This window comes from Pogoniulus pusillus, chromosome 39, assembly GCF_015220805.1.
Source record: "Pogoniulus pusillus isolate bPogPus1 chromosome 39, bPogPus1.pri, whole genome shotgun sequence".
Taxonomy (NCBI): domain Eukaryota; kingdom Metazoa; phylum Chordata; class Aves; order Piciformes; family Lybiidae; genus Pogoniulus; species Pogoniulus pusillus.
The window spans coordinates 6,343,378-6,366,287 of NC_087302.1; the positions used below are offsets into that span (position 1 = coordinate 6,343,378).

Sequence of the window (22,910 nt, forward strand, 5' to 3'; positions counted from 1 at the left end):
TCGATGATCTTAGAGACCTTTTCCAACCGAAACGATTCTAGGATTCTCCCGGGGTCTGTCCCCGCTCCCGGTGCCGGTGCCCATCCCTCCGGTGCTGATGTCCCCCTTACCCGTGCCGGTCCCCTTTCCCGATGCCGATATAACCCTCCTGGTACCGGTGTCCCCCTTGCGGGCTTGGTCCCCCCTCCCGTGCCGGTGTCCCCCTCCCGGTGCTGGTGTTCCGCGTCGCCTCCCATCCCACCCAGCAGCCCCCATCCTTCCCTCCTCACCTCCTCAAGGCGCTCCCGGGCCGCCGCCTCGCCCTGCCCGCCCGCTGCTGCCGGCCGCGGCCGCCAGCCCAGCGGCTCCGCTGCCATGCGGCTTGCCGGGAGCGCGGGGGCTGCGCGGGGCTGCGCGGGGCTGTGCGGAGTGCGCGGGCGCGGAGCGGCGGCGAGCGGAGGGCGGCGGGCGGCAGGCGATCAGAACCACGGGCGGCGGACAGCTCCCGGGGGCTGCTCCGGCGGGGGGCAGGGGCTGCGCCCTGCGCTCGGCCGCCTCCGTCCGTCCCTCTGTCTGTCTTCTATCCCTCCACCCGTCCTCTGTCCTTCTGCCCGTCCCTCTGTCCGTCCGTCCCTCCGAGCCACCGGCAGGTGTCACCCGGAGCTCCCGGTGCGCGGCAGCGGCCGGGGCCGGAGGGATGCGTGAGGGTGGGGGCGGGACCCCCCGTGTGGGGTTGGGAGCGGGGGGAAGCCGAAGGCTGAAGAGGGGGGGTCTGGAGGAGGCTCCTGCAGCGGGGTCACTTGTGGCGAGGGCGAAGAGCAGAGGTGGATGTGGCTCTGCTGTGCTGCACCGGAGAACACGGGGACTTGGCAAAGGCGTCGCTGCCCGGGGCCGCGTCCAGGGGACTTTGTCACACCTCTGCCTTCTGTGGGACCTCCTCAACCGGGGCTGCTTTACAAAAAAGAGTAAACAAACCAGGAAAGAACCTTCCAAATCCTGCAGTGCTTCAACGTTCAGGTTGCCAGGTTCAGGAAACGTAAGCTGGAAGCCGACAGCAGCCCTGCTGGCTGTGCCAGCTCAGGAGCTCGGCGTTGTTTCATCCCTGCTACTTCAATGCCATTATTAAACAATAAGATTAAATTCTCACTGGCAGGTTCTGGGCAATCTTCCCCCAAACCAGCTTCTCCCAGTGTTGCTTGGGAACTGCACTCCAGTGCCTGCAGACCTGAGGTCTACCCTCACGACCTATTGTAATCCTTACCATATGGATACTACCAGTCGTGTGCTGTGCTCAGGAGTAGTTAGTTGTGTGCAAAAACGAATCCTGAGAAACTTCTGCAAGAAACTTTCCACGCTGTGAGAAACTGGAGCAGATCAAAGCATCCCAAACCCATCTTCAGTCTTCAGAACTGCTTCCCCCCCTCCCCCCCCTTTAAAATCCTTCCTAGATCTCAACTTGCTCTTTCCCTCTTAGAAGAAAGCAGAACCAGAAATGGCATTTGGCTTTTGCTGCTATCAGAGAATTCTCTGTGATTTACACTGTCCTCACTTCACAGAGCTGCCTGCCTCTCGCTGGGGCATGCTCTGGCCTCGCTCGCTGCTGGCTCTGGCCTGGCTCTGATCCTGAAAAGCTTCTCCCCCATGACTCGGCCCCCTTTTAACTTCCCATCTCTATTAAAAAGCTAATTTAGGAACTCTTTGTCAATGCTCCCAATTTTGGATTTTTAAATAGAGGCTGAAAGTCAAAAGCAAGCTGGCTGCAGAGAGGCTGGTGAGAAAATAGTCCTCCCTTTTGCTCCTGATTCCCTTCTTCTTTTTCCCCCCTTTTTTTTTTAAATTTATTTTTTCCTTTTTCTTTTTCTTTTCCTTTTTCTTTTCTTTTCTTTTCTTTTCTTTTCTTTTCTTTTCTTTTCTTTTCTTTTCTTTTCTTTTCTTTTCTTTTCTTTTCTTTTCTTTTCTTTTCTTTTCTTTTCCTTTCTTTTCTTTTCCTTTCTTTTCCTTTCTTTTCTTTTCTTTTCCTTTCCTTTCTTTTCTTTTCCTTTCCTTTCCTTTCCTTTCCTTTCCTTTCCTTTCCTTTCCTTTCCTTTCCTTTCCTTTCCTTTCCTTTCCTTTCCTTTCCTTTCCTTTCCTTTCCTTTCCTTTCCTTTCCTTTCCTTTCCTTTCCTTTCCTTTCCTTTCCTTTCCTTTCCTTTCCTTTCCTTTCCTTTCCTTTCCTTTCCTTTCCTTTCCTTTCCTTTCCTTTCCTTTCCTTTCCTTTCCTTTCCTTTCCTTTCCTTTCCTTTCCTTTCCTTTCCTTTCCTTTTTGTTTTCTTCTTTTCTTTTCTTTTCTTTTCTTTTCTTTTCTTTTCTTTTCTTTTCTTTTCTTTTCTTTTCTTTTCTTTTCTTTTCTTTTCTTTTCTTTTCTTTTCTTTTCTTTTCTTTTCCTTTTCTTTTCTTTTCTTTTCTTTTCTTTTCTTTTCTTTTCTTTTCTTTTCTTTTCTTTTCTTTTCCATTTTTTAATTTTTATTTGCTTTTAATTTTATTTATTTTTATTTTCCTTTTTCTTTGTATTTTCTTTTCCTTTTTCTTTTTCTTTTTCCTTTTTCCTTTTCCTTTTTTTCTTTTATTTTCTAATTTTTATTTTTTGTTTTTATTTTTTTTTCCTTTTTTCTTTTCCTTTTCCTTTTTCCATTTTCTTTTCCTTTTCCTCTCCCTCTCTCTCTCTCTCTTTCCCCCTCTCCCTTCCTTTCTCCCTCTCCCTTTCCCTCTTTCTCTCCCTCTCCCTCTTCCTTTCCTTTCTTTACCTTTTTCCTTTTTCCCCCCCTTTTATTTTAATTTTCCCTTTTCCTTTATCTTTCTTTCTTCCTTTTCCTTTCATTTCATCTTTCATCTTCCCTTTTGTTTCTTCCTTCTCCTTTAATTTCATGTTTTCACTTTCCCCTTCCTTCCTTCCTTCCTTCCTTCCTTCCTTCCTTCCTTCCTTCCTTCCTTCCTTCCTTCCTTCCTTCCTTCCTTCCTTCCTTCCTTCCTTCCTTCCTCCCTCCCTCCCTCCCTCCCTTTGCCTTTTATTTCATCTTTTCACTTTCCCTTTTCTTTCTTTCCAGCTGCAGCGTCTACTTCAGGGGCAGAAATGGTGTTCCCTAAGGCTCACCTAAATGTCCTTTCATCAGGGCACCTCTGGGGGAAAATTCATTTTGACACATCCAAATATTGGCTTTGAGTGACAATTTCCCAGGCTTTCTTGCAGAGCAAAGCAGCCTACTAAACCAGGGGAGTGTTTGCATCCTGGTGTGAGCTTCTCAGACTCCTCTGCCCATCAAGATGTTGGTGGGGGATGGACACCCCTACCTCCAATCCTTCACTGCCTGTTGGCATTCAGGAGCCAAAGGGCTGGTTCAAGGCCATCTCTGATTTACAGCATGTTCAGTTTTCTCCTGTTCTATGTTTGGAGGTCTTCCAACCTGAAATAAAGCCTCCCAGGCAGCTGCATTCTGCTGCCTTTGTCCAAAAGGGAAGAGGAAGGAGCTATGGATGGTGGCCAGCAGCTCTGCGAGCGAGCCAGCAGCTGCAGCCTTGTCTGCTCAGCTGACCTCATGAATGGAGCAAAGATCACACGTGGTAGTGGAGGTGAAAGACCACTGAAGGACAGGGGTACTGCTCAATCAGGGCTTTGATTTACTATCCTCTGTCCTCTGTCTCTCCCTGGGGCACACCACGGCTGCTCCTTCCAGTCTCATTTCACATGGAGAGTGAAGTAACAGCCCTCGCTGGCAATGCTGCTGGCTGCAACAGCTCATCAGGGATTGTGCTTAATTGGCTATGTTTCATTTTGCCAACATCCAAACCTTTCAGTAATGAGGCTGCTGTTAGCAGGCCTGGTGAAGGATGAGGCTGGGCACATTGTGTGGGGCAGATGGGAAAGGGCAGAGGACGTGGAGGACGCAGGGCTGCGGAGGAGCAGGCAGAGAGCTGCCTTGGCTGGCAGGAGGCAACATCTCCAGGTCAGTCAGCAGGGAAGTGGATTAGTGTGCTGGCTGTGCTGGGTCTGCTCCTGAGACAGTGCTGCTGGTAGTTTGCCTCGTCCATGCCTTGGAGAGGGCAGTGCCAGAGTTCAGCCTGAACCTGAAGCACTTTTTGGCTAGAGCTGCTGGAACATCAGTACCACAGCCCTGGTGAGCTTCTGGCTCATGAGGTTGGTAGAGTCACAGAATCCATGAATCATCCAGGCTGGCAAATCCCCTCAGGAGCACCAAATCCAACCTAGAACCCTGCTCTACGACATTCAACTTAAGCCATAGCCCTAAGCACCACATCCAAATGACCCTTAAACTCATCCAGGCTGGGTGACTCCACCACCTCCCTGGGCAGCTCATTCCTATCCCTGGCCACTCTCTCCATGAAAAACTTCTTCCTGGTGTCCAATCTAAACCTCCCCAGCCTCAGCTTGAGGCCATTGCCCCTTCTTCTGTCTCCAATTACCTGTCACCAAAGACAAGGCAGTGAGAGCAGAGTGATGCCACCGTGAGGGCAATTAGCTTAAAGGTGGAAGATCTTTACTGCTTTGCTTTGCTCTCACTGCCAGTGCTTTGGTATCCTACAGTCCAGGAGGGACTTTACACATCCTTCATTCTCCCACTGCTCTTCATCCAGGTCCTTTTGCAAGGATCTGCCTTCAGCCAGTTGGGAATTCTTGCAATTATGAGTCAACCAAGGCTAAAAAGCTCTGAACTGAGCAAAGCACCAACCAACAGCACTCCTTTGATCTCATACATGTTGGGCTAACCAGGCACCATCAAAGCCATCATTATCTTCTGCAAGTCAAGAGACCAATTAAAGGAAAGCAAAACAAAACCAAACCCCAAACCAACCTGAAATAAATGCTTAATGTTAATTACCAGGTTGGGAATGGTTACCAGAGCTGGAGGGATGCTGAAGGCTTTGCTGCTAGAGTCAACAGCACAATAAATTGCAGTGGCTCACACCTACTAAATCAGGGCTGTGGAACTCCACTTCTCCTGCAAATTTAAAGAGTTTTTCTTTCAGTTTTAAGAGCAGACTTTAAATCAAGTCATCAGCCATAAAGCACTCTCCTGCCTGCCTGGCTGTGGTCTGGGGAATGACTCCTGTCCCATCATGGGTCCTTTTTATTGGTGTTCGATATGGAGGCAGAGAGGAGGTACCTGGGAGAGAGATTGTCCTTGGTCAGGGGCATAGAGCAGCAGCAAAAGCCCTGGGCTCTTCTTCACCCAAATTGGGCAAGTTGGAGTAGAATCCAGCTGCTCCCACAGGTTTGTGCTTTGCAGAGGTGTACCTCAGAGCTGGACAGCTGTGGCCACCAAGGCTTGCTGGGTTTCTTTGTCCTTTTCTCTTGCTTGGTTCCATGTTTTGGTTGGGTTTGTGAAGCTCAGCTGCCTGTTATCACCCATGCACCATGGGGGATGGCTTCAGCATTAATGAGTGTGGCCAGGGCTGGGTGGAGAGATGAGAGATGCTGCAGCCTCCACCAAACTGGGGGAAAATCCTGGCTGTCAGGGAAACATTTTTCAGAGTACATGAGCACAGCAGAGCTGAGTGGCATTTGGGATCCCTGCTGGGAAAACCTGATGGATTAAGCTGCCAACTGAGTACTGAGAACATCAGGATGAGAGAAGCCTCCCAAGCTGGACAACTTCCTTCCAGCAGGAAGATACCTCAGTTCTTTCCTACCTCCCAAGCTGGACAACTTCATGCCAGCAGCCCAGACCAGAGCCATGATTCCACAAGGACAGAATTAAGCCTTGCCCCAGTCATACACATCAAGCCTTTGGCAGGTCACTGCTGGGCTCCATCCCTGTCTGTTCCAGGCAAACAGAGACCAGGATGGCTCAGAACCCACAGCAGCTCTGGTCTCACCTCTGCTGTGGTGCATTTTGCCCAGCTCTCATCTGGACAAGCCTTTCCACAGTACTGGAAGCCAGCCATTACCCCCAGTAAGAATTTCTAGTGCTGCTTTTCTCTGCTAGCAGACCAATATCAAAGCCCCAGGGCTGCCCTGGATCTCTCTGCCCTGGTTTGAGCAGGGAGTGGCCATGTACAGAGGCCAAGTGGGACAAGTTCCAAAAAGGACAAAGCTACATCTCCTCTACAGTGATGTTTCAGTTCTTTTTTATCTTCCATCTGATAATTTAGCAGCAGAGGGAGAGAGGAAAAAAAGAAGCTTACAAGGAGTGAGGCCATTCTCTTTTTATTGTCAACATTTTATCTGCCTCATCAAAAGATCCACCAGGGAGGAGGGAGCCACCTCTCCAGCAATGCCATCATCAGAGAAACATAAATTCACCCTGCTACAAGTCATGGCCAGAAGTGCTGCATGAAGCCTCCTCAAGTTTGGAAAGAAAGGCAACATCCACCCTCCCCCCCCACAGAAAAAATCAGCTTCTTCCCACAGCCTCAGAGGTCCTGAGCTACATCTGGGGAAAGGGAAGGATGGCAAAGATCAGCCTCAGATCTGCTCTTGGAGAGGTCACAGGATCACAGGATCATAGGATGTTAGGGGTTGGAAGGGACTCAAGGAGATCATTGAGTCCAACCCCCCTGCCAGAGCAGGACAATACTAACACAGATCACAGAGGAACACATCCAGACAGGCCTGGAAAGGCTCCATAGAAGGAGACCACTCAAGGGCAGGTCTAGGCTGGATGTTAGGAGGAAGTTGTTGGCAGAGAGAGTGATTGGCACTGGAATGGGCTGCCCAGGGAGGTGGTGGAGTGGCTGTGGCTGGAGGTGTTGAAGCCAAGCCTGGCTGGGGCACTTAGTGCCATGGTCTGGTTGGTTGGGCAGGGCTGGGTGCTAGGTTGGGCTGGCTGAGCTTGGAGCTCTCTTCCAACCTGGCTGATTCTATGATTCTATGTGCAGGGTCTGGTGCAGAGATGGATTCTGGCCCCAAACTAACTAAGCATGGCAAAGCTCTCTAGGAGGGTGCTAAGAGGCAGAAATGGAGCTAAGACTTTTTTCTCTTGGAATGGTTTAAAAGTAACTTTACCTGCAGACAAATTCTAGAACTCAAACTTAATCTGATTGACTTTTTTTCTTAATTATTGGATCCAGTAAGATCTTTGTTTCTGTCTTGCTGCAGCAGGATGGAGTCTGCTGGCTGAAGGGAAGGTTTTCTGCCTGCCTGCCTGTGTCATTAAGGGCACACCTGGAATTCAGATCTTAATCCCCAGCACAGCCTTTTGATACAAGCAGAGGGCTTTTGTTAATGCATTAACTTAAACTTGCTCACAGCAGAATCAGCAGCTGATAGCAGGAGAGTAACTGCAGCATTTCTGGCTAGTCCAGCATCAAATGAGACCTTCATGAATGGAAAAATCTCTCATCTGAGCTTCTCTGGAAGCTCCAAAGGGATATTTATACAAACATCTCTCTGAGCAGGAGGTTCTTTTGCTCTTAGGTGAGGCATGCAAGGGAGATGCTGCTGTGTAACAGCTCAGTAAAGGAGGTTTGGGATGTTCAGGTGCTTTGTTGGTGAGACCCTCAGCTTCTAGAAGCCAGCACACAACAGAACTTGACCTGGGGGTGCTGGGAGAGAGGAGCTGAAGAGGAGGCAGTAGTGCTCAGGTGGGCAGCAGAGCCAATGGCATCCTGGGCTGGCTCAGCAGCAGTGTGGGCAGCAGGACAAGGGAGGTTCTTCTGCCCCTGTGCTCAGCACTGCTCAGGCCACCCCTTGTGTGCTGTGTCCAGTTCTGGGCTCCTGAATTGCAGAGAGATGTTGAGGTGCTGGAAGGTGTTTGGAGAAGGGCAGCAAGGCTGGGGAGGGAAGCTGCAGCACAGGAGGTTGCAGCTCAGCACAAGAGGCAACTTCTTTCCTGGAAGGGTCCCAGAACCATGGCACAGGCTGCCCAGAGAGGTTGTGGAATCTCCTTCTCTGAAGCCTATCAAGGCCTGTCTGGATGTGTTGCTGTGTGCCCTGGGCTGGATTGTCTGGCCCTGCTCTGGCAGGGGGTTGGACTGGATGATCTCTTTGGGTCCCTTCCAACCCCTGATACCCTGTGACCCTGTGCATAGACCTTGTGGCCTGAGTTGGATGCTGGTGCTTGCCTTCTGCTGGAGAGCAAAGCCTGGGCAGGGAGATGCCTCCTCAGCAGGAACCACAGAGAGGGTTTTTATTCCCACAACTTGTCAGAGTGACAAAGCGGAGCTGGCGCAGGCGCTGGGAACGTGATCCCTCTTGCTCTGCAGAGCAAAAAGATAACAGCTCTTATCTTGCTTTGATGAGCTTTATATGTCTGCTGGGAAAACGTGTAACATCCCCAAGGATGCAAAGCCTGTTGGTGCTGAACACAGTTTCACTTCCATTGCAGGCAGGGCTGAGGTTTATCGAGAGCCCTGGCAGAGCTTCCTGGGTTTGCTGCTAGGGAAATTGAGGCTCAAGCTGCTTGGTCATTGTGAGGCTGGGGAAGGAAGGAGACAATTTGATTTCTTTTTCTTCTTTTTCCCCCTCCCCCCCCGAAAAAAAATACACTGCTCTGTGCATGTTTCTGCCCAGGAAGCCTTTGAGAATGGGAATTCAGGTTGCTCAGCCAAGAATGAGTTACAGCAGCTCCTGGCTTTTAAATTGGCTAAGCTCACGTTCGTGAGCTGAAGGCTTAGGCAATGCATTCCCTAACAGCCTGCAGAGGCTTTCCCTCTGCAAAGAATAACAGGCAAGAAAAGCAGCACGATGTGGAGTGATGGAGCAGGGCATAACAGAGGCCAGCTCCAACAGGAGCACAGGAAAGGCTTAAATGGTGATCAATAAATCCATGTAATGGCATTCAGAGGGAGTTCAATCCCAACGATGGCTTCGGTGTTGATGAAACTTCACAGTTTTATGCCACTTCTTATCTGAGTAACACTGAGTTCACAGCCAGTCAAGAGGGAAGCAGCCCTCCTGCTGCTGCTGGGAATGGAAGGGTACAAAATCCTGCTTTTATCTCCATGTTCCAAATATTCAACAACCTTTTGCATGGTCTATTTGCTGCCAAGATCCACCACCCGAGATGCTGCCTTCATCTGTGTCCAAAAAGTTGGCTGGGAAATGGGGGTAAAGTTGTTCAGGGCTAGAAGGGACATAGGCAAGGTTGGCAGCAACACCAAGCTGTGTGGTGCAGCTGACGTGGTGGAGGGAAGGGATCCATCCAGAGGGACCTGGACAGGTTGCAGAGGTGTGCCCAAGCCTCATGAAGTTCAACGAGACCAAGTGCAAGGTCCTGCAGCTGGGTCAAGGCAATGCCAAGCACCAATATAGACTGGGCTTGGCTTGAGCGCAGCCCTGAGGAGAGGGACTTGGGGGTGCTGGAGGATGAGAAGCTCAGTCTGAGCTGTCAGTGTGGTCTGGCAGCCCAGAGAGCAACCAGAGCCTGGACTCCATCAGGAGAAGTGTGGGCAGCAGGGTGAGGGAAGTGATCCTGCCCCTCTGCTCTGCACTGCTGAGATCACCCCTGGAGTACTGCATCCCGTTCTGGAGCCCCTGGGACAAGAGGGATGTGGAGGTGCTGGAGGGTGTCCAGAAAAGGACCATGAGGATGAGCAGAGGGCTGGAGCTGCTCTGCTGGGAGGAGAGACTGACGGAGTTAGGGCTGCTCAGTCTGGAGAGAAGGATCCAAGGTGACCTTCTTGTGGCCTTCCAGGATCTGAAGGGGGCTACAAGAAAGCTGGGGAGGGACTTTTGAGGCTGTTAGAGAGTGATGGGACTGGGGGGAATGGAACAAAGCTGGAAATGGGGAGATTCAGCCTGGATGTCTGGAAGTTCTTCCTAACTTGAGAGTGGTGAGAGGCTGGAATGGGTTGCCCAGGGAGGTGGTGGAAGGCTCATCCCTGGAGGTGTTTAATGCCAGGGTGGATGAGGCTCTGCACAGCCTGGTCTAGTGTGAGGTGTCCCTGGGCATGGCAGGGGGGGTTGGAGCTGAATGATCCTTGTGGTCCCTTCCAACCCTGACTGATTCTGTGATCCTAACCTGGATCTGATGATTCCTTTGTGGCTGTCAAACCCCAGCAGAAAGACAGGGAACAGCTTTTCAGTATTGCAATCTCATACATGCCAGAAACCAGCTGAAGCTGTCCCTCATTCATAGAATCACAGAATCAGTCAGGGCTGGAAGGGACCACAAGGAGCAGCCAGTTCCAACCCCCCTACCATGCCCAGGGACACCCTACCCTAGAGCAGGCTGCACACAGCCTCATCCATTCCTGGTTGTCAGGAGCTGGGAGCAAGTGACACCTCCACAGGGTTGGGATCAGCCCCTTCAGGTGGAAAGCTTAGGGAAGAGCAGGGCAAATATTCATGAAAGTATCTGCATTGGTGTGACCTCTTTTCCACCTCAGCTTTGATCCTGGCTGCTGATCCGAAGAATAGATTCTGATTCCCATTTGATAAGGCTTACATTTTTAGGCAGTGGGAGGCTCAAAAATAATCCTTTTCTGAGCAGATAAATCAGCCAAAGAGCTCAAACATGCAGGCAAAGGAAGAGGAAATCTGCTCCCTGAACTCCCAAGGTTGCCTATTTTCAGGAGTCCCTGATGAGAAGTTGATCTCATAGGGCTGCCTAGGAGGGGGGGGACTCTGCCCAAGGGGTGACTCTGCCCATGGAGTGACTCAGCCTATGGAGTGACTGCCCAAGGAGTGACTCTGCCCATGGATTGACTGCCCATGGATTGACTCTGCCCATGGAGTGACTCTGCTCATGGATTCACTCTGCCTATGGATTGACTCTGCCCATGGATTCACTCTGCCCATGGAGTGACTCTGCCTATGGATTCACTCTGCCTATGGATTGACTCTGCCCATGGAGTGACTCTGCCCATGGATTGACTCTGCCTGTGGATTGACTCTGCTCATGGAGTGACTCTGCCCATGGATTGACTGCCCATGGATTAACTGCCCATGGATGTGATCTTCAGGCCTTGAGCAACCTGTTCTAGTGGGAGGTGTCCCTGCCTATGGCAGGGGGTTGGAACTGGCTGAGCTTTGAGCTCCCTTCCAACCCAAACCATGCTAGGATTCTATGACTCTCCATCAGGCAGCTGTTTGCAAACAGCCTCAACCCTTCTTTCCTTCACTAAGGGCAGCAGTGAGGAGAAGAGCCTGGCTGTGATTATGCACTAATTGCTCCAGCAGCAGCAGACCTATGAGCAGAGCTTCATTTGCCATCCCTGCTGGGTCCCAGAGCCAGGAGCCCAGAGCCTTGCACGCCACCAAGGTGCTTGTCTTGGCTCCAGCCTGAGGGACCCTACAGAGAGCCAGGTCTGGGCAAAGAGACTCTGCTGCTAGGAAAACAAACGTTTGCAATTCTGAACAGAAATCAAATAATGAAAGAAAGAGCACTTCAGGATTCAATTAGGGCTGGAAAGATGTCAGAGCACTGAACACCAATGTATCCACAGAGAGATTCTTTAGAGAGGCACTGCCACTGCTTGCCCAGGGAGGCTGGGGATGTGTCCTCCCTGCAGGTAGAGTCATAGAATAAGTCAGGGTTGGAAGGGACCACAAGGAGCAGCCAGTTCCAACCCCCCTGCCATGCCCAGGGACACCCTACCCTAGAGCAGGCTGCACACAGCCTCAGCCAGCCTGGCCTCAAACACCTCCAGCCATGGGGCCTCAACCACCTCCCTGGGCAACCCATTCCAGCCTCTCACCACTCTCCTGCTCAACAACTTCCTCCTCACTCTCCCCACCTCCAGCTTTGCTCCATTTCCCCCACTCCTGCCACTCCCTGACACCCTCAAAAGTCCCTCCCCAGCTTTTTTGTACCCTCCTTCAGATCCTGGCAGGCCATAAGAAGGTCCCCTGGGAGCCTCCTCTGCTCCAGCCTGCACAGCCCCAACTCTTTCAGTCTGTGCTCACAGCAGAGCTGCTGCAGCCCTCCAGAGGTGCTCAAGGTCATGTTGGGGGAGGCCTTGAGCATCCTGGGCTGGTGGGAGATGTCCCTGCCTGTGGCAGAGGGGTTGGAGCTGGGTGGTCTTTCAAGTCCCTCCCAGCTCAGATGGTTCTCTAAATGAATCTGTGAATCCTGGGCCACCCTCTGGGCCACCCATTCCTCTGCAGCCCAAAGTGAACACCTCAGAGCAGTCAAGTCTCCGAGGGGCAATGTCCTTTGTCAGCTCCTGCTGTGTGTCCTCCCTGCCTTGTCTGCAGATGGCAGACACACTGCAGTGCTCCAGAGCACAGTGCTGGCAGCTGTCACCAAAATCAGAGCTCTTCTGCCCCGGGGAAGGTTTAGGTTGGATGCTGGGAAGCACTTCCTCATGGAAAGGATGATTAGGCACTGGAGGGCACTGCCCAGGGAGGTGGTGGAGTCACATCCCTGGTGGTCCTTAAGAAAATATTGGATGTGGCACTTGGTGGCTGGGCTTAGCTGATGTCCTGGTGTTAATTATGGGCTGGACTTGATGATCTTGGAGGTCTTCAGCCTCAGTGATTCTGTGCTTCTGCTCTGATTCACTCCCTTGGAAACCCAGACAAGAGCACTGGGAGCTCTTGCAGGGGAATGCAGAGCAGATGAGAAGACAATTTGGCCCATGGACCAGTCAGCACTGCCCAGTGCTGCATCACGAGATGCTTTCTGTGCTGCTTAGGAGGAGCTCTCCAAGTGCTGTGCTAACAACAAGATTTATCAGGACCAATTCCTGTTAGCAATCCCTGACTTGTGCTCATGGCTTGGGTTCAGCAGCAGAGCCAGGGGTGGGTAATTCTCAGCTGACCTTTAGGCAGCAAGATGAGATGTGCAGCTCAAAGCCATCACCCAGAGGAGGTAGGGATAATATCATCTAATCCTGGCAGTGCTGTGCTGGCCTGGTGAGGACACTTAGGGGCAGAAGCTGTTGCTAAGCTTTCCAAAACAACCCCAATTTTTCTTTGGCCACCAGCTACTGCTGGTCTTGGCTGTTAGCAGAGGCATTTATGTCAGTAAATGTTGCTTCTAAAACTCCCTGTGATGAAAGACACTTGCTGGATGCCCAGGGTGAGCTTTAAATCTGCACTAAACTGGGGCTGTGCTGGAGGAGCTGCCCACTCCTCCTCCCTGCTGCCAGAGTATCCTGTCAGCAGTGCCAGGATTCTCCCTGCCCTTTAGACATGAAGACCAAAGGCAGATTAATTTCCTGACACCATCAAACCATCCCTCTCCCTCTTTCCTTCCCCATCCATGTCTGCTCCAGGTACATGCCAATAAATAAGGGTAAACTCTAACGAGCCACAAATTGGCTGTTGACAGCCCTGCTGCCTGCCTCCTCCTAGAAGAGGCTCTTGCTGAAGGGTGTCAATAGAATCATAGAAGCAGTCAGGGTTGGAAGGGACCACAAGGATTAGCCAGCTCAGGGCTGATCCCAACCATGTGGAGGTGCCAGCTCAGGGCTGATCCCAACCATGTGGAGGTGCCACTTGCTCCCAGCTCCTGACAGCCAGCAATGAGGGGCAGCTTCAGCTGGTTTCTGGCATGTATGAGATTGCAATACTGAAAAGCTGTTCCCTGTCTTTCTGCTGGGGTTTGACAGCCACAAAGGAATCATCAGATCCAGGTTAGGATCACAGAATCAGTCAGAGTTGGAAGGGACCACAAGGATCATTCAGCTCCAACCCCCCTGCCATGGGCAGAGACACCTCACACTGGAGCAGGCTGCCCACAACCTCATCCAGCCTGGCCTCAAACACCTCCAGGGATGAAGCTTCCACCACCTGCCTGGGCAACCCATTCCAGCCTCTCACCACTCTCCTGCTCAACAACTTCCTCCTTGCATCCAGTCTGACTCTCCCCACCTCCAGCTTTGCTCCATTCCCCCCAGTCCTGCCACTCCCTGACACCCTAAAAAATCCCTCCCCAGCTTTTCTGTAGCCCCCTTCAGATGCTGGAAGGCCACAAGAAGGTCCCCTGGGAGCCTCCTCTGCTCCAGCCTGCACAGCCCCAACTCTTTCAGTCTGTGCTCACAGCAGAGCTGCTCCACCCTCTGAGCATCCTCCAGACCCTGAGGCAAATAAACCCCCAGGGCACTGCCATGGACCTGAACCTGAAATCATTTCTTGTGGCCACGATTTTGGTCCCTTCCCTTCGAGGAGACTTTTGCTTTGCCAGCTGCTGGGCAGACACTCCCAAGCCTGCATGTTTGCTGCGGTGCCACCGGGTGCCAGCTAGGAACTGGAGCTGGGATTCCCCACGTGTGGCAGAACTAAGCAGCTTTGGGTTATTTTGCTCTCCCTTGCAATTATTTTCCTTCATGTCCCTCAAGGACAGGCTAACAGAAGTCGCTCCACTGAGCTCCAGAAATCGCAGGGATTACTCCCAGTGCTGAGGTGCAGGCAGCTGGCTGAGTGCCACTGCCACTGGAGGATTAAACCCTGGATTGAAAAACAAATGCACATAAAAAGGAGAGGGGTTCAGACAAGCATGGGAGAGACTGGCATGGAGAGAGGCTGACATGGACAAGCATGGAGAGAGACTGAGCTGGGCTGTGGTGCTGGGGTGGTTGTGTGGCAGCAAGACAGCTTCAGAAGGCTCAGCTCTTCCTCTCAGGACTGGAGAGCTGCTTGGTGGAAAAGGACCTGGGGGTGCTGGTGGCCAGCAGCTGAACGTGAGCCAGTAGTGTGCCCAGCTGGCCAAGAAGGGCAACAGCATCCTGGCCTGGATCAGCAATGGTGTGAGCAGCAGAGTAGGGAGGTGCTCATGCCCCTGTGCTCAGCACTGGTGAGGTAACAGCTCGAGTCCTGTGTCCAGTTTTGGGCACCACAGCACAGGAGGACACTGAGGTGCTGGAACAAGGGCAGAGAAGGGTGATGAGGCTGGGGAGAGCTCTGGCAGACAGGACCTATGAGGAGCAGCTGAAGGAGCTGGGGGTGTTCAGTGTGGAGAAGAGGAGGCTGAGAGGGGACCTTATTGGCCTCTACAGCTACCTAAAAGGAGGTTGTAGTGAGGCTGGAGCTGGTCTCTGCTCCCAAATTCCTAATGATAGGACAAGAAGAAATGGCCTCAAGTTGGGTCAGGGGAGGTTTGGGTTGGCTGCTGGGAGGAATCCTGAGCAGGTGGTCAGGCACTGGAACAGGCTGCCCAAGGACATGGAAGCCTCATCCCTGGAGGTGTTTAAGGCCAGGCTGGATGAGGCTCTGCACAGCCTGCTCTAGTGTGAGGTGTCCCTGCCCATAGCAGAGGGGTTGGAACAGGCTGCTCCTTGTGGTCCCTTCCAACCTTGACTGATTCTAGGATCCTAACCTGGATCTGATGATTCTTTTGTGGCTGTCAAACCCCAGCAGGAAGACAGGGAACAGCTTTTCAGTATTGCAATCTCATACATGCCAGAAACCAGCTGAAGCTGTCCCTCATTGCTGGTTGTCAGGAGCTGGGAGCAAGTGGCACCTCCACATGGTTGGGATCAGCCCTGAGCTGGCACCTCCACATGGTTGGGATCAGCCCTGAGCTGGCACCTCCACATGGTTGGGATCAGCCCTGAGCTGGCACCTCCACATGGTTGGGATCAGCCCTGAACTGGCACCTCCACATGGTTGGGATCAGCCCTGAGCTGGCTTATCCTTGTGGTCCCTTCCAACCCTGATTGCTTCTATGATTCTAAGAGCCCTCAGCCCAGGTTGCCCTCACCTTGGAGCTGCAGGCTGAGCTGGGCAGGCTGAGCTCATGCCCTCGTTTCCATGCAAGCAGGGCCCAGGCTGCACTGCCTGCAAAGGACTGTGCTTGCTAATGCCTTGGGCAGAAGCTGTGTTCAATTTGGAGGTAATTATAAATCTATTTAGGAAATCAAAGAAGCCACAATGCATTTTTGTGGCTGTTGTTGTTTAGAGCAGAGTGTTTCCTACTCAACTCAGAGAAAAGCAGACAAACACAGCACCAAAAGGACATTTTTAGCCTTCTCATCTGGGCAGCCTTCAGCAGCACGGCAAAGGAGGGCACTGAACCTTGCTGTGATTTAAAGAGGACATCCCCTTATTAGCTGCTGCTAATTAGTCACCAAATGCAGAACAGAGCATGCAGCAAGATGAACCCACAGTTGTTTCACTCCACTGGGTTGATCTCTCCTTTCCCCACCTGATCACCCAAACGTTTCTCTAGCACTCCTCAGCGTTCTCCTGTAGCACTGAGGCTGTGGAACTGTTCCACAGGGAGGCACAAGTTTGGTCTTTGCATCTCCTGTTTTCGTGCTCTGGATGCTGTGTCCAGCCCTTGCCTGAACCCAGCATCTCACAGCCTGGGAACTGGGAAACAACAGAAGGGAGAACAGAATAGGAGAACTCATCCCAGAACTACTCAGTCACAGGATCCCAGGATCAGAGGATGTCAGGGAGTGGAAGGGACCCAAAGGGATCATCCAGTCCAAACCCCCCTGCCAGAGCAGGACCATCCAAGCTAGCTCAGGGCACACAGGAACACATCCAGACAGGCCTGGAAAGGCTCCAGAGGAGACTCCACAACCTCTCTGGGCAGCCTGTGCCAGGGCTCTGGGACCCTTCCAGCAAAGAAGTTCCCCCTTGTGCTGAGCTGGAACCTCCTGTGCTGCAGCTTCCATCCACTGCTGCTTGTCCTATCCCAGGGAGCAGTGAGCAGAGCCTGTCCCCCCTCTTCTGACCCCCAGCCCTCAGATAGTTATGGACACTGATTCAATCCCCTCTCAGTCTTCTCCAGACTGAGCAGCCTCAGGTCTCTCAGCCTCTCCTCATCAGGCAGTGCTCCAGTGCCTTCATCATCTTTGTAGCCCTCCCTTGGACTCTTCTCATCTCTCTTCATGTTTAAATGAAACTTCCTCTGCCTCAGCTTCCACCACTGCCCCTTGTGCTGGCACTGGCATCCCCCAGCAGAGCCTGGCTCCAGCCTCTGCCACTCACCTGCACACATTGATAACCACTGCTGAGGTCACCTCTCAGGCTCCTCCAAGCTCCCAGCCCCAGCTCCCTCAGGCTCTCCTCCTACCAGAGCTGTTCCCTTCCCTTCAGCATCTTCATGGCTCTGTGCTGGACTCTCTCCAGCAGTTCTGTGTCCCTCTTGACCTGAGGACCCAGAACTGGACACAGCACTGCAGATGCAGCCTCAGCAGGGCAGAGCAGAGGGGCAGGAGAACCTCTCTGGACCTACTCACCACAGCCCTTCTAATCCACCCCAGGATGGCATTGACCCCCCTGGCCAGCAGAGCACACTGCTGGCTCATGCTCAACCTCCCATCCACCAGGACCCCCAAATCCTTTTCCCTTTCACTGCCTCCCTCTGAATGTCAGGGACTGGAAGGGACCTCCAAAGCTCATCCAATCCAACCCCCCCTGATCTCCCTGAGCAGATCACAGAGGAACACATTCAGGCAGGTCTTGCATCTCTCCAGAGAGGGAGACTCCACAACCCCCCCGGGCAGCCTGTGCCAGGGCTCTGTCACCCTCACAGGGAAGAAATTCCTCCTCATGTTTCCATGAGATGTAAACATGGATGTGAGGTAACCCCAGGATTTAAAAGGCAATTTGCTCCTGGTACCAGCAGAATGAAAGCTCCACAGCAAGATCTGGGCAGGAGCACCACAGCTGCACGCCAGGTTGGCTTGGAACACGACAGTGAATCCAATGAAATCTGAGCTTTATTGATCTTGTCTGCACCACATTGTTATTCACAGGGAGTGAAACTCAGCCCTAGGCACAGGAGAAGCAGCAGAGCTGGGGAAAACATCACAGCTGAGTGCTTTATTTCTTGGGGAGGGGACAAAAAAAACCCCACCAAAGCCCACAGGTTGGCATCAGCTCAAAGTGCTCCTGCATCCCTCTGGGATTGGGCAAAGCCTTCCAGCCTGTTGGGGGAAAAAAAAAACCCACACAAAGCACCAGAATCACCAAACCCAAACATCTGTCCTAAAGCAAAAACATTTCCTGCTGCTGTGCGCTGAATGTGTGCATTTAAAAGGCCTGGAATAACAAATTGCTCTCTCTCTCTCTCTCTCTTGCTACCTCTCCCTCTGTATCTCTCTATCTTGCTACCTCTCTCCTTAGCCCTCTCCCTCTCTCACTACCCCTCTCTATCTCTATCTCTCTCTTGCTACCTCTCTCTCCCTGTATCTCTCTATCTCTATCTTGCTACCTCTCTCATTACCCCTCTCTATCTCTATCTCTATCTCTATCTCTATCTCTATCTCTATCTCTATCTCTATCTCTATCCCTATCCCTATCTCTATCTCTATCTCTATCTCTATCTCTATCATCTCTATCTCTCTCTCACTACCTCTCTCACCACCTGTCTTTCTACCCCTCTCTATCTCTCTCTACCTCTCTCGCTCTATCTCTATCTCTCTCTCACTCTGTTTCTTGCTCCCTCTCTCTCTCTATCTCTCTCTGTCTTTATCTCTCTCTGTCTATCTCTCTATCTTTATCTTACTACCTCTCTCACTACCCCTCTCTCTCTACCTCTCTCTACCTCTCTATCTCTATCTCATGCTCTATCTAGCTCTATCTTGCTACCTCTCTCCCTATCCCCCCCTCTGTCTATCTCTCTATCTTTATCTTGCTACCTCTCTCACTACCCCTCTCTCTCTCTGCCTCTCTCGCTCTCTATATCTCTCTCACTCTCTTTCTTGCTCCCTCTCTCTGTCTACCTCTCTCTCTCTCTCTCTATCTCTCTATCTCTATCTTGCTACCTCTCTCAGTATCCCTCTCTCTCTACCTCTCTCTCTACCTCTCTCTCTCTCTCTCTATCTCGGTGTCTATCTTTCTCTCTATCTCTATCTTGCTACCTCTCTTTCTACTCCCTCCTCTCTCTCTCTCACTACCTCTCTTGCCACCTGTCTCTACCTCTCCTTCTCTTTCTCTCTCTCTCCTTCCCTCTCTCTCTCTCTCTCTTCCCTCCCTCCCCTCTCTGAGATTTACTTTAGTATCCTTTTTAACTCCTGGAAAACGAGCCAGGGGTTTGCTTAGGTTGGAAACCAGCAGCAGACAGAACTGAGGAGCAGATTTTGGGGGTGGTCAGTGTGGAAGGAAGCATCAGGTTTTTCAGGTTGACTCAAAAACATTTCCTCACTCTCCTGGTTTAGCTCCTCAAACCCCCTTTTAGATGGAGATGTTTCCTCAGTGTCAGGGAGAAGCCAGGGTAGCAGATTCACAGAATGCAGTGGGTTGGAAGGGAACCTCTGAGGTCATCTTGTCCAACCTTCCTGCAGTCATCAAGGACACCAGGCAGAAAAGGACCTGGGGGTGCTGGTTGATAGTAGCTGAAGCTGAGGCAGCAGTGCCCAGGTGGGCAGCAGAGCCAATGGCATCCTGGGCTGGCTCAGGAGCAGTGTGGGCAGCAGGACAAGGGAGGTTCTTGTGCCCCTGTGCTCAGCACTGCTCAGGCCACTCCTTGAGTGCTGTGTCCAGTTCTGGGCTCCTCAAGTCAAGAGAGAGGTTGAGGTGCTGGAAGGTGTTTGGAGAAGGGAAACAAGACTGGGGAGGGGCCTGGAACACAGCCCTGTGAGGAGAGGCTGAGGGAGCTGGGGGGGTGCAGCCTGCAGCAGAGGAGGCTCAGGGCAGAGCTCATTGATTGGCCAGGGCTGGGTGCTAGGTTGGAGTGGATGAGCTTGGAGGTCTCTTCCAACCTGCTGGATTCCATGAAACCAGGCTGCCCAGGGACACATGAAGGCTGATCTTGAATGTCTGCAGGGATGAAGTCTTCACCACATCCCTGAGCAGCTCGTTGCAGTGTTCCACCATTCTCACTGTGCAGAACTTCCTCCTGATGCCCAACCTGAATCTCCCCTGCTCCACTTTCAAACCATTGCCCTCATCCTATCCTCACAGGCTCTTCTAAACAGTCCCTCCTCAGCCTTCCTGTAGGTCCCCTTCAGATAGTGAAAAGTTGCTCTGGGGTCACCCTAGAGCCTTCTCCATTCCAGGCTGAGCAGCTCCAACTCTCCCAGCCTCACAGAAGAAGTGCTCCAGCTCTCTGCTCTGCTGCACCCACAGTGATTGAACTTTTCATCCATCCAAGGGATGCAGTTCTTAGGTTCTGAGCAGCTCTTTCTCTGCCCTGCAATTTCCACAGCATCATGAGAAAGGTTTCAGCTGGGGGGGAAATGAGTTTAGCTCCCTCAGCTGCTGAATAATTAAGGGTGACCCTTGTCAGAGCCATGCTGGGGGCTATCTATCACTGCCTCACCTGGCAGGGTGGCAGCTCTTTGCAGGCAGGCTGCAGCCCTTCTTTGGTGGTGGTTTTTCATTTAGAAGCAATTTCTTTTGTAATGAGGCAGAACTCATTGCCCAACCCCTACAGGTGCCTTTGTCAGCTCTCCAAATTGCCCATGAAGAGGCAGGTGCCCAACTGATCTCTCAATTAGGGCTTTGTTGCCACTGGGTAAATGAGGGTTTGGACACAGCCTTGTCTGGGTGTGGGCCAAGGCTTTCCCAGGGGGAACACCACAGGACAACAGGGTCATAGAATCACAGAATCAGTCAGGGTTGGAAGGGACCACAAGGATCAGCCAGTTCCAACCCCCTGCCATGCCCAGGGACACCCTACCCTAGAGCAGGCTGCACACAGCCTCAGCCAGCCTGGCCTCAAACACCTCCAGCCATGGGGCCTCAACCACCTCCCTGGGCAACCCATTCCAGCCTCTCACCACTCTCCTGCTCAACAACTTCCTCCTCACCTCCAGCCTCACTCTCCCCACCTCCAGCTTTGCTCCATTCCCCCCTAGTCCATCTCTTTGGAAGGACTTCTTCCCCTTTGCCAAGAACCTGGGCTGCTGACTGGCTGCAGCAAAAACATGAGCATGAAAACAAAGATCCAGGCTTAAATCTGCAGGTTTAAGATGTCTGAGCGAAGTCACAAACTTAGCACACCACAAACCATAGAATTTCAGCATGGAGGAGGTCAGAAGGGACCTCTGGAGGTCATCCAGTCCAAACCCCTTGCTAAAGCAAGGTCACTCACAGCAGCTTGCCATGGATCACAGGATCAGAGGATGTCAGGCTTTGGAAGGGACCCAAAGGGGTCATCAACTCCAACCTCCCCTGCCAGAGCAGGACCATCCCATCTAACTCAGGTCACACAGGATTTGAGCAGCCTGGGCAGGTGGGAGGTGTCCCTGCTCATGGCAGAGGGTTAGAACTGGATGATCTTTAAGGTCCCTTCCAACCCAAACCATTCTATGAAACTATGAACTCCATCATCTGGGATGTGCTCAGCTGCCCTCCTGAGACCTGACCACCAATGCCTCCTGCCTTTGGCACTGCAAAACCACAGTGAGGCTGATTCCTAGAGCTCCCCTGGGAGCTGCCCAGGAGGTGGCTTCACCTTTTGAGTAGACAGGCAGCAAACCCATGTGCAGTGCAGCTGAGCCACCAGCCCCTGCAGAAGCAGGGCTCTGTTTTGAGCAGGTAATTAACTCAGGCTTATTGACCACAGCCCAAAAGGCCCTAATGGAAGAAGTCTGGAAGCTGCTCTAAAACTTATTTCCTGCTAAATCAAAAGGCAGCTCTTGCTGAGATGAAAGAGAGGTCAATTTACAAAGATGGGCAGAAAGTTTAAGAGCAGTTTAATTTCTGTGAGAGATGTGTGTGCTCCTGTAGCCTGACACTGGGGAGGAGAGCTGAAACCCTGCTGGAATGGCCTTGCTGGCTGCTTTGGCTCCCACTGTGTGTGTGTGTCTGTGTCTGTGGAGTGCTTTTATGTGCAACAGCTCCTTGGGTGGCAGGCTCCAGGTCTGGGGTTTACAGTAAAAAATCCCTGTGGAGTTATGGCCCCCTCTGAATTTGTGTCACTTGGATGCTGCACACACAAGAGACTCAACTCCTGGTCCCACAACCTGGTCCTTGTCCCTGCTAGGTCCCAGCAGGGCCTTGGCTGGAGGGGCCATGGAAATGCCCTCAGCAACGCTAGGCATGGGGGGTGTTGGCATGAGGTGGAGCTGCCTCTGTCTTTAACCACCCTCATCTTCTCCCCCTGTGACAGAATTCCCCTGCCTGCTGCCAGCAGCTGCTTTCCATCCCAAACTTGGGGTATCATAGGAGCATTTGGGTTGGAAGGGACCTCTAAAGGTCATCAGGTCCAACCCCCTCTGCCATAAACAGGGACATCTTTAGTCCTGTTGAGCCTCACCTTGAACACCTCCAGGGATGGGACCTCAACCACCTCCCTGGGCAACCCATTCCAGTGACCATAATGGTCCCTCTGGGATCCATCAGAGTTGCAGTCCCTGGCTTAAATGGAGATGGCTAAATTATATACTGCATGTTGGTGCCCATGTCTGTTCCCTTTCTAACCACCTTGCAGCTGACCACTTCCAGCAAGACAGAATCATAGAACGGTTTAGGTTGGAAGGAAGCTCAAAGCTCAGCCAGTTCCAAGCCCCTGCCATAGGCAGGGACACCTCCCACTAGAACAGGTTGCTCAAGGACTCGTCCAACCTGGCTTTGAACAACTCCAGGGGGGTTGTGGAGCACAGAAGTTTTTTATCACATTGGGTGCTTCTGTGCTCCACAGCCTCCCTGGGCAACCTGTGCCAGTGTCTCACCACTCTCACTGCAAACTTCTTCCTAACATCCACTTCCAATCTCCCCTCTGCCACTTCAAACCCATTCCTCCTCTGAATGACAGAATCATAGAATCAACCAGGTTGGAAGAGACCTCCAAGATCATCCAGTCCAACCTGTCACAAGGGAGCCTCTTCCCCAAGCTAACCCCCCCCAGCTCCCTCAGCCTCTCCTCACAGGGTTTATGTCCCAGGCCTTTCACCAGCTTCATCATCCTTCTCTGGCCACCTTCCAGCACCTCAGCAGCTTCTCTGCTTTCCTCAGCGCACTCATTGCTGCTCTTGGCTTCTGCTGCTGGGGCTTTGTGGAGCTGTTGTGTCTAAGGGCAGTCCTGTGTCGTGCCAGATGTGTGTAGCTGTCGTTGCTCCCAGCAACCAGGAGCTAAAGGCAGGAGTTTAGGGAGGCTGCTGCTGTTTAACATCAAACTGCTGGCATTGGCTCGTTAGGCGATAACGTCGAC

At 52.1% G+C, this 22,910-nt stretch overlaps 1 protein-coding gene across 2 annotated transcripts in view; it reads right to left on the minus strand.

The window, feature by feature from the left end:
• The window catches only part of KCND3 (potassium voltage-gated channel subfamily D member 3), a 143,359-nt gene extending 143,004 nt beyond the window's left edge, over positions 1-355 (minus strand). For both annotated transcript variants that reach the window (XM_064173821.1, XM_064173816.1), the window contains exon 1: positions 270-355. The gene's annotated coding sequence lies outside the window, so the exon portion shown is untranslated. The remainder of the gene's footprint in view (positions 1-269) is intronic.
• Between the last annotated feature and the right edge of the window lie 22,555 nt (positions 356-22,910).